This window comes from Tiliqua scincoides, chromosome 8 (genome assembly GCF_035046505.1).
Source record: "Tiliqua scincoides isolate rTilSci1 chromosome 8, rTilSci1.hap2, whole genome shotgun sequence".
NCBI classification, from domain to species: domain Eukaryota; kingdom Metazoa; phylum Chordata; class Lepidosauria; order Squamata; family Scincidae; genus Tiliqua; species Tiliqua scincoides.
This window is the reverse complement of record NC_089828.1, coordinates 22,457,033-22,467,405: the sequence shown is the minus strand read 5'-3', so window position 1 is coordinate 22,467,405 and position 10,373 is coordinate 22,457,033. Positions and strand designations below refer to the sequence as shown.

Genomic DNA, 10,373 nt, shown 5'->3' with positions numbered 1-10,373 from the left:
AACCATACAAGTGGAGCTTCCTTAGATAGATAGATAGATAGATAGATAGATAGATAGATAGATAGATAGATAGATAGATAGATAGATAGATAGATAGATAGAAAGAAACAGTACACGGGGAGAGGGGACTGAACTGTGGCAGGGGGATATGGGGGCTTTAGTACTTTGCCCCACTGTGATTCGGATTCTGATAATGGTTGGCAACCTTCAGTCTCGAAAGACTATGGTATAAGCCTACAGCACCCAGTATTCCCAGGTGGTCTCCCATCCAAGTACTAACCAGGCCTGACCCTGCTTAGCTTCCGAGATCAGACGAGATCAGGCATGTGCAGGGTAACAGATTCTGATAGTGCCCCCCACATGCCAGTTAGTTTTTAATGGAAAGAAGCTTCCATTGGTCTGAGGCCAAAATTCCAAGTGGCACCCCCATGATGCAAGAAGAGTATCAAGTCTCCACTGACAAGCACTGGATCTCCAGGATTTCACTTGAGTTCCGAGATGAGAGGAACTGAACCTGAGTCCTGTATACAAAATATACATCCCTCTACAGGGCTGTGTGGCCCCTCCATGATCTCACCTGTGAGTCTCCACTGGCTTTTAAGAGCCCTCCCCTCAAATGTCAAGGACTGCAGCAGGAAGAAGAAAGGAACGAATCAGGGACTTGCTCTCATTCTTGCAAGGTTACATAATTTTGGCAGAGCACAGAACTGAGCAGAAGCCACTTTAAGCCACGGTCTTTTTCCTCTTGTGAATTCCATTGCTTTAAAATTCAGGCGGCATGAGAGAGTGTTTCTGAACATAATAGCTCCCCCTCAGATTACTGCGCTGAAGATTCGTTCCCCAAAGTCCCTCTTCCAGGCAGTTGTCACCCAGCCATAAAAAAACATCGCAGCATGCTGACAGTTAGCCAGAAATGGCTCTGCCTAGGAGCAAATGATTCTTCAGGCTTTCACAAAACATCCTTGCTCATCAAGACAAGAGGGAGATTGGCAGCCCTCTGCCTCCCAAACCTCCGTTACCCCCCCTTGCCATGAGTTCAACAACTTCACTTTGAAACAAAAGGACAGGCTTGAGGTGGTGTCTCTTGCCAAAACAGTGAATACGATGGATCCTTTTGCAAATCAGCCATCTTTCATGTTTGTCACAAATGAGGATAACTCTTCCTTTCTTGCAAAAGAGCACAGCAAGGCAAATGTTTTGGTGGCGATCGTGGAGTGTGTTTGCTATAGTCGCACACAACATCTCAATGAGCCAAAAGAACTTAAGGAAAGCATTTTCCAAATGCTAACTGCCACTTTGCCACATGAGAGCTGTTTATTCCACATGGTCCTTTCCATCTTTTGAGTCAATGTGGACATTCTCGTTACCCAGGGTGTAAATAATCTGCGGAACTCCTCGCCGCAGGATATGGTGATGGTGCCTCAGATGCCTTTAAAAGGGGATTGAACAGATTTCACAGGCCGACACACATTTTGCTTCCTTAAACATTACACCAATTTCTAGGTATATTTGGGGTGCCGATTCCAAAAATGGCATCCGTTTTGCCCTATCACGTCTAGTTTTGGAGTTATAGTATAGTCTCATTAGTGAATGGTTCAAGCAGCTTCCTCATGAGGAAGCCTACACCATGGATTGTGGAGAGTAGGAGGTGACTCGCATACATACTCACTATCTCCATGAGCCACCTCAGCTGGTCTCTAGTCTATCTATTACCACCCCCTCCCACTACCTCATTTTCCTCCTATTTAAAAAAGCAAGAAAGGAGGAAATGAGTGGTGGGCTACAGTATCTCTTGAGAGCAAGCAGTGATGAAAGTAGTGGCATCATTAAGAGTCACATGTACATGAAAACAGGAGGAGGAGGAGGCTCACCTATTCAAGTGAGATCTTGTGCTATTCTTGTGAGATCTTGCATGAGATCTCACGAAAATAGTGGAAAATCTCACACAATCTTGCCTGATCCAAGATGGTGGCACCCAGGAAGACGATGCCAGATAGTACAGTGATCAGATGGGGGTGTTGGAATGGTGCAGAAACAGGTCTGATAGGGAAAACAATGACAGCAAACAATCTTGAAGATTCTCACAACTTTCAAGAAATAGTTTGATTATTTCAAGTTTATTATAGTTAATAATTTAGGCTGCAATCCTAACCACACTTTCCTGAGAGTAAGCCCCATTAAACAAAATAGAACTTACTTCTGTAGACCTGGTTAGGATTGTGCCCGGAGTTACATAATTTCAAAAAAATAGTTCTCTTACTCCCTTTGTTAAAGCACAAGTTTTGGTCTAAAAATTGAAACAGGGTCAGACTAGTGATATGGGGTTGGATGGGTTGAGAACTGGTTAAGAGCCAATGTCCATCAGAAGGCCTGTCTGGCCAGGTCAAACCCTCAATCTTCAGTACCAGTAGCAAGAGGATCCACAGTGCTACCAAGAGGTAGGCAGGGGAAATAATGGGTGCCCAGGGCAACCTGGCACTGGCTCAAAACATTCAGCATAGCTTAAATTTAGGATCCAGGAGATATGCTCAGCTTAGGAAAGGCAAAGAAGTCAACTCAACTGGAAGAGCTTGTGAAAAAAACAGGAAGTGGAGTATGACTCAATAATTAGCAGCAGGAAGTACGAGAGGCAGACGGTCTCATACCAACTCCTTGTGCTATTTCAGTGATGGATTCCACAAGAACGGCCTGTGGCGTGAGCGTACTCCAACTTCCCCCAAGCAGGTATAGAAGCAGTTCTTCCAAGCTTATTCAGAGGCCTATTGGTTATCCATAATGCAGAATTCTCTGCAGGATCACAGCACCCAAGGGAGGGAAAAAGTGTGTGAGGAGTGAAACTGAAAGCCAAAGAAAATTGCTTTGTGTGATGAAGGATATACTGCTCAGAAAAATTCTCTGAATTTACAGTCTCAAGAACAACTCTGTACTCCTGTATCCACCAACCTCTCTGGAAGCCAACATTTCTAAGAGGCATTCTACTCTCTCATTTGGAAGAAAAGTGGTATATGGTACAGCCCTCCTGGGGCTCTTAAAAGTACAGGCAGACATTATGCTTCTGGGAGTGACTTTTTTTTTTTTTTTTTTTTTTTTTTTTTGGAGATTTGGGACCAACTACAACAAAATAGCAGCTTGAGAGGTGGAGCCAGTCACAAAAGTTAGTGTGAAAATTTATTCTTGGGGATTCATTTTTTTTTAAAACCCATGCACTCAAAATTCGGTAGTACACCCTGCACAATACTCTGTCCCTGTTCCAAATAAGGCTAGGCTGAGATTTGAATCTGGATTCCAGATAGCTGGGAATAGGGTTGCTACCCTTCCTGGACTGAAGTCTCCAAGAATCAGCAAGTGACAACAGAAGAAATCCTGGAGAATTAAGAGGGCTTCCCTGGTTTAAAGTCACTATTGATCCAACCCTATTGAAGGCCCACTGCAGCGGATCTTGTGATCCACTACCATAAGTCACAGACTGGTGTCATAAAAAGCCACACCACTGTTGTGCACTGTAGGACTGCCAGCGCAAAAGGCCAGAGGCCACACGAATACACCCACGGTTCACCCAGACTGTGCCAGAACAGGTAAGATGGCAGCAGAAGCTGTCCAGGGCAGCATAAGGGGGCCGGGCAGGGGGAAGATGGGGGCAGGGGGAAGTTCAGGGCAGAGCAGGGGGAAGATCGGGGTAGGGAGGGGAGCAGTTTGGGGGTTGGAGGGGGAGGATCTTGGCTCCAGTGGCACATGTCAAGATCCCATCTCCCTTTTCCTGGCCTGACACACCCCCTGAGGATCCTCAGACTTAAGCCAGTTAAATAGCTGGTGTATATCCAAGGAGATACATTAGTGGCCAGATGTCTTATGGGGAGGTAAGCAAAAACAATTTTCCCACCAACAGCTAGTGTTTTCAATATGGGAGAGACTCAGACATATCAGTGATCTCAAATAGTACTGGAGACACCACCCTTATACTTCCAGATATCAGGGGGTGGAATTTCCACAGGTCTTGAGGCTAAATCATCCTGAAGCAGGATAGGGAGAACGAAAAACATCTCACTCATCTGGCTTCTTGATTTGTGTTTTGTGGATTATAAATCAAAGAAGAATGATGGGCGGTGGGGACCGCTATGAAATTATTGGTCAAACTATTTAGCTGACCGGAGCAACTTTTAATTTACTCCTTTATTGTCTATGTTGCTCCGGCCCTTCCTGGAGGAGAGCAAACCTTTTCCCCTCCATCAGTCATTGCCCAAGTAATGACCCTCTCCTGTAGAGGTTAAATTGTTGCGCAGTTAATTGTAGTAATAGGTTAAGACCAAATAATTAATGAAGAGAAGGTACTTGTGACCAGGGAGGCATGCAAGGCTATAAATTTCTATCTAACAGAGCTGAGTGCCAGCATTTTTTTTTTCCTTTGTAGACAACAAAATGCACTCACATCCTTTCAAGGGAAACAGGAGTTTAAGCATTAAACAGTGAAATTTTCTGCCAAGAAATTCTCATTCACTTCTTCTGCCCCTCCTCCCCAATACCTAGAAGGAAGGGGGAATCATTTACATCTCTGGGCAAGAAACAGAAGCATGTACCACTGCAGCATTTGGGTCGTAAAATTCGTGATGACTCAAAGAAATAGCTTTTCCTTGGAAGGAAAGACCGCTGGGCACAATTCAGCTCAAGTTAACTGCCCAATCCTACACACCACCTCATTATCAGCACAATCTTATACATGCTTACTCAGATGTAAGTCCCAATCTATTCAATGAGGCTTACTCCCAGGTTAGTGTGTGTAAGATTGGAACTACTCCAACAGAGGCTGCATGGGATGCGATGGGGGTAGGGGAGCGAATGGACAGCCTGCAGGAAATAAGTAAAAATATTTATATTCTTGTTGCAAAACAGTATAGAAATATTCTTACTAATAATTTTTTAAGTTGTTCATCTCCCTGATGGCTGACCTGTGTTAGCTATGGGTGATTCTGTACCAGAACCATTGTTCTTTAAATAAACGAAAGGTGAATCTCAGGCTGGAAGCTCTTTGTCTCTTTAGTGTGATTTCTCTAGACCTAGAGCCCAGGGAAGGGGCAATTGACTTTCCCTGATACCTCCATAGCTGAGACTATGGGGATAGAGCCTTTGACAGGGATGGGCAACTCAAATCATAAGACTCGGACTTGAATCACCAAAAAAAGTGTTTTCCTGGACTCGTGCAGACTCGAGTTATACATGTTTAGAAACTGAAAGTAACTTTGGACGTGCAAGTTCTTTTGGGGAACAAGTTGAGACTTGAAAACTTGGGTTCACAAGGAACCAATTGGTGCTTTCTGCACTGCTGCACTCACTCGAAGAACAGAAGAGCTTTTGTTTACAGATGGCATGGGGACATCAGGGGATTGTTAATGAGAACTCTCTCTCTCTCTCTCTCTCTCTCTCTCTCTAACATAAGAACATAAGAACAGCCCCACTGGATCAGGCCATAGGCCCATCTAGTCCAGCTTCCTGTATCTCACAGCGGCCCACCAAATGCCCCAGGGAGCACACCAGATAACAAGAGACCTGCATACTGGTGCCCTCCCTTGCATCTGGCATTCTGACATAGCCCATTTCTAAAATCAGGAGGTTGCGCATACACATCATGGCTTGTACCCCGCAATGGATTTTTCCTCCAGAAACTTGTCCAATCCCCTTTTAAAGGCACCCAGGCTAAATGCCATCACCACATCCTGTGGCAAAGAGTTCCACAGACCAACCACACGCTGAGTAAAGAAATATTTTCTTTTGTCTGTCCTAACTCTCCCAATACTCAATTTTAGTGGATGTCCCCTGGTTCTGGTGTTATGTGAGAGTGTAAAGAGCATCTCCCTATCCACTCTGTTCATCCCCTGCATAATTTTGTATCTCTCTCTCTCTCTCTCTCTCTCTCTCTCTCTCTCTCTCTCTCTCTCTTGCACACCACCAGCAGCTCCATTTTTTCTGCAGATCCCGCCTGACTCGTTTATCAAAATGACTCAAGTCAAACAGAGTCCCAAAAAAGGTTCCGGCCGTGTCATGAAGACTTGTGTACGAGTCGGGTCAAAGGGAGTGGGGATTCAGAACTTGAATTCAGTTTCACTGGCACATCCCTGGCACAGCCTGACAGCAGGGCATCCTCCCAAACCCTTTACAGCTTGGATCCAAAGGTAACAAGAAATGACTGAATTCTTCTTCTAACAAGACTGCTAATCTCCAGAGTAGCATCCCATAATGAGGTCAGCCTGTGTGGTTTCAGTTGAGGATTAAGGAAAGGGCAAGCTGCCCATGCCACACCAGTTCCTCCTCCCTCTCCTGCATATCAGGAGCTATTGTTATTTACTTGAATGTTCTCCTGCTCTTAAAACCAGGAGATTAATCAGTTCATTATCTCTTATCTGATTTTTTTCCCCCCTGCAATTTCAGTTTAATTAATCTAAGCATCTTTCAATATGCAAGGTTAAATTACTGGCCCCTGGTGAAATTGTGTCTGGCTTGCCCCAGGGATGGCAGACATTAACCAGCCCTAGTGCATTTGCAATGAGTAAGTCAAGCAAGGGAAGGGCAGTCTACCTCCAACAGCTGTGGTTTTGAAACTTCTAATATCTAACACTGGAGAAACTGTTTTTGCATCTCTTCAGCTGCCCCCAAAACTCCTGTGCTTTTATTCCTGATTGTAGAGGATTGTGGGGCAGGTTCTAGACAGCAACAACATCTAATACTGTATTCCTTCTGTTATATAGGGGGTCCATGAGAATCGAGAAAGGCATAGTGATAACAGCTCAATACGTTTATTCCACCTTCAGAACAGAACCTAGAAATGAATCTGACACAAGGCAAACAAGCCTGCCTTTTTACAGCCTTTAGCTCCGCCCAGACTTCCCATGATTGGTGCAGTTGAAGCATTAACTAGAGGGCCAATCGGATGGTAGGATTTCGACCCATCACCCGATTGGCCAGCCATAAGTCTGGGCCAATCAGTTATGCAGGATTTTGATCCTGCATAACTTGCATACATAACACCTTCGTTCAGAAATACAAGTTATAGTAGCGCATAAGAGGAGGTTGGGAGCAGCAGCGTAGCTGAGCCCACTGGCACTCAGTGCAGGCTTAACATGATGATGCCATCATATTACAACCCCCGTGTCAGCATGTCACCCCCTCCCTTCCAGAATGACTCCAGAGCAGACAATTGGATGTGAGGATGAGAGGGCAGCGTCCTTCAGTGCTCTGCTTGTTGCTCCGAAGATTCAGCCAGTGAGTACTGTGCATCCACCCCCCCCCCCCACCAGTGGATAGCATGGCAAACCTCTGATGTGCCACAGAGGGCAGTCCGCACCTCCTGCACTGTCCCAGCTAAATCACTGGGTGGGAGGGAAAGGAAAGGTTCAGGGATGCATATAGGGGAGAATGGACCCCCCTCTCCCCAGTAAAATCCTGCACAGACTTGGAATAAACTTAGCAATTTACTGAAATCTGTCGGAAATTGCTCGGTTTTCTGAAGTCACTTTCAGGTATGGCGCATGATGGTGACAGCAACTGTTACCCTGCACATGCCCAATCTCGTCTGATCTTGGAAGCTAAGCAGGGTCAGGCCTGGTTAGTACTTGGATGGGAGACCACCTGGAAATACTGGGTGCTGTAGGCTTGTACCATAGTCTTTCGAGACTGAAGGTTGCCAACCATTGGCATCCCATCGATGTTCTAGAGCAGGGGTCTCCAAACCCCAGCCCAGGGGGCAGATGTGGCCCACGGCCAGCCTCTATCCGACCCGTGGCCAGCCTCTTGTCTCCTGAAAGCCCCAGGCCCACTTTGCCGAACATGACTGGAACTATGCTCTGGTTGCATCTGGAGGGCGTTCTGAGGACCAGAGAGGTTGAATGAATGAGCCCATTCATTCATTTATTCACACATCTAAGTTTCATCTCTAATTTATTTATATAAATTTTATATTTAAATTTTTTTGGCCCTCAAAACCATGCCAGACAATTGATGCGGCCCTCTGGCCAAGTTTTGGAGACCCCTGTTCTAGAGTACACTCTTGTTTCATAATGGATACCAGCTAGACTTGGGGGATCTAACTGAAACCCTATGCAAATTGAAGGCACAAGCTAGAAGGTACCCAACACTTACCTACACTTACCTACCAATCATTCCAGGGGAAGACTAGCAGTGGTGGACAAGATGTCTCTTGGACCCTTGTCTGTCATTGCTGATCTCAAAAAAAAGAAAAAAGAAAAAGAAACTTTTGAGGACTCCTATAATTCCAGGGGTCTGAAAGTAATTCAACTGGGCTTTATATTGAGGATAGGGTTGACAATAACAATTTCCTGTAACTAAATACTAACTGTTCAAAGAGGCATTTTTTAAAGTAGTCCTTATATTTGGGGAGGGGGGGGCACTGTTCCTATTCAGGTGTCCAGGCCAGAGGGAGTCTATAATTCTGATTCCAATGGAGTCTAGCACTGGCCTGGGAGTTTTATTATTATATTCTTGTATTGCATTTTATTAACATTTTGTAAGCTGACTTGGGCATCTGCTTTGACGAGGGAAAGGAATAGTATAACTTCTTTAACTAAGTACATAAATATTCATCCCAACATAACATCTTTTACAAAGACTGCTTGCTGGTGATTCTTCTGCATCTTTCTAGACCAGCAACACCCAAACTCGTGACCACTGTGCACCCGGAATGCGGTCCCTGTCCAAACCGCAGCTTTCCATTCCACCCCTGCGTGGCTCATCGTCTCGTAGACCTGGGCACCAGGACACTCTGGGCAGTCACGTCTGTTGCCTGGCATCCGAGAAGGCTGCACGAAAGGACATCCAGGCAGACGAACTGCCCAGAGCATCCTGGTGCCCAGATCTACCCAGACAATTAGTCACACAGGGCGGAACAGTACGGTCTGCTCACCAGGCAGACAGGTTCAGCTGAACCCTGGATCCAGTCCCCGGGCTGGGGTTCGAGCGGCTCTGTTCTAGACTGTGACACATTTTGGGACAAGGAGCCTTTTAAATCTATTTTGCTAGGTCAACTGCTTTTGGAACTTTTGTTGTTGAAAAGCAGTATAATTATAATAATAATTTTTTTTTTGATGGAAATTTGGGATTCAGAGGCAGGACACAACTGAATAACCGTTACTGGAAGATGGACAATAGAGGAGGATTCACATTCATGTTTCCATCTAAGGGCATGAATGAACTCGGCTTCAGAACGTCTTAATTTCTGGCTGACAGGTTTTGCTCTTTCCTGAGGAAACTTCGATGTAGGCTGTACAAAACATATGCAAATCAGGCCCTTGCAGCAGACGTGTGGGAGGCCGTGGCAGCAAACCTTTGTTAGAAGTTCTGCTGGTAAACAGGAACAACCTTCCGCAGCTTGGAGGGCTTCACAAAGTGAACTGACTTTTCTTTAAAAACGGCCAAACGTAACTGATTTTTGCACAAGGCCTCTTAGCTTTACTGTCAGCACACCTCGCACACTGTACACAGAAATTCATGGATTAACTCAAACATCTCCCAAGACGTGCCATTTCTGATCTCAAAGTCACTCTACTCAAGCAGAAGTACATGAGCCTCCTGCTCCTTTCTGAGTTCACAGACTCAATGCAAGTTCTTTTTCCTTGAGCTGAGATTTCTGTTAACCATAAGAACATAAGAATATAAGAACAGCCCCACTGGATCAGGCCATAGGCCCATCTCGTCCAGCTTCCTGTATCTCACAGCGGCCCACCAAATGCCCCAGGGAACACACCAGATAACAAGAGACCTCATTCTGGTGCCCTCCCTTGCATCTGGCATTCTGACATAACCCATTTCTAAAATCAGGAGGTTGCACATACACATCATGGCTTGTACTCCGTAATGGATTTTTCCTCCAGAAACTTGTCCAATCCCCTTTTAAAGGCGTCCAGGCCAGCCACCATCACCACATCCTGTGGCAAAGAGTTCCACAGACCAACCACACGCTGAGTAAAGAAATATTTTCTTTTGTCTGTTCTAACTCTCCCAACACTCAATTTTAGTGGATGTCCCCTGGTTCTGGTGTTATGTGAGAGTGTAAAGAGCATCTCCCTATCCACTCTGTCCATCCCCTGCATAATTTTGTATGTCTCAATCACGTCTCCCCTCAGGCATCTCTTTTCTAGGCTGAAGGGGCCCAAACGCTGTAGCCTTTCCTCATAAGAAAGGTGCCCCAGCCCCGTAATCATTAGTTGCTCTCTTTTGCACCAAGGACATGCAGCCGGGGAGGCAGGAGAGGCAGAGCCTCTCCTCCCCTCCCCTACTCCAATGGAAAGAGCCTCATGTGCCTCCAATGAAAATAGCCTCACGTACAGGGAAAGACTGGAGTTTGAGGCTGCAAGAGCACAGCCTCTCCT

General features: G+C 45.6%; 2 pseudogenes; one reads left to right on the top strand and one right to left on the bottom strand.

Moving 5' to 3' along the window:
* Positions 1-232: 232 nt before the first annotated feature.
* LOC136659702 (5S ribosomal RNA) lies at positions 233-350 on the bottom strand (annotated as a pseudogene).
* Positions 351-7,522: 7,172 nt separating this feature from the next.
* On the top strand, positions 7,523-7,642 carry LOC136659639 (5S ribosomal RNA; annotated as a pseudogene).
* Positions 7,643-10,373: the final 2,731 nt, after the last annotated feature.